The 885-nt window shown below is 41.8% G+C and overlaps 1 non-coding gene across 1 annotated transcript; it reads left to right on the top strand.

Moving 5' to 3' along the window:
* The first annotated feature begins 308 nt into the window (after window positions 1-308).
* trnam-cau lies at window positions 309-381 on the top strand. The gene has a single exon. It is a non-coding gene; the product is annotated as a tRNA-Met (tRNA).
* Window positions 382-885: the final 504 nt, after the last annotated feature.

Here is an 885-nt window from a genome sequence, read left to right as displayed (position 1 = left end):
TAGATGATGGTTGTACGTAGCGCCAAAAGTAGAGTTCCATTGGGTTTTCATCAAGATTGAAATCATTCTATCAAGAACATAATGGCCCAAATTGAAGAATTCCTGCTCCTCTGTTTCACGCTCTCCATTGTACTTTTCTATTTCACTAATAACTAAAAAAGTCCATCTAAAACCACACTGTAGTGGCTAAGATAACATGTAGATTGTGCTCTGCGCTGTGAGGCCAGCCTGCTCTCTAAATATCGGCATAGCGCCAAAAGTAGAGTTGAAACGGAATTTCATCTGAATCAAAAATATCTCATTTTTGGGCCTCGTTGGCGCAGTAGGCAGCGCGTCAGTCTCATAATCTGAAGGTCGTGAGTTCGAGCCTCACACGGGGCAGGTTTTTAAGGTCAGAGGACAACATGACAGGATAGATGATGGTTGTACGTAGCGCCAAAAGTAGAGTTCCGTTGGGTTTTCCTCAAGATTGAAATCATTCTATCAAGAACATAATGCCACCAGTTAATGAATTCCTGCTCTCCATTGTACTTTTCTATTTCACTAATAACTAAAAAAGTCCATCTAAAACCACACTGTAGTGGCTAAGATAACATGTAGATTGTGCTCTGCGCTGTGAGGCCAGCCTGCTCTCTAAATATCGGCATTGGCCATTGAAAAACACATATGGGTCGACATCTATTGCTGTGATGTTGTTACCGGTCACCTTTACATATGTGAGACGAGCTCCAGCTGCCTCTTTAGCACAGTCGGCAGACATTTCCAAAAACTAAGTTAATCAACAGTTGCAACTGTGACAGTTCATCTGAATATAAAAAATATCTCATTTTTGGGCCTCGTTGGCGCAGTAGGACAACATGACAGGATAGATGATGGTTGTACGTA

Source organism: Micropterus dolomieu, unplaced genomic scaffold (assembly GCF_021292245.1).
Source record: "Micropterus dolomieu isolate WLL.071019.BEF.003 ecotype Adirondacks unplaced genomic scaffold, ASM2129224v1 contig_10937, whole genome shotgun sequence".
Classification (NCBI taxonomy): Eukaryota; Metazoa; Chordata; class Actinopteri; order Centrarchiformes; family Centrarchidae; genus Micropterus; species Micropterus dolomieu.
The sequence above is the reverse complement of the archived record's forward strand: the minus strand, read 5'-3'. Positions and strand labels throughout refer to the sequence as shown.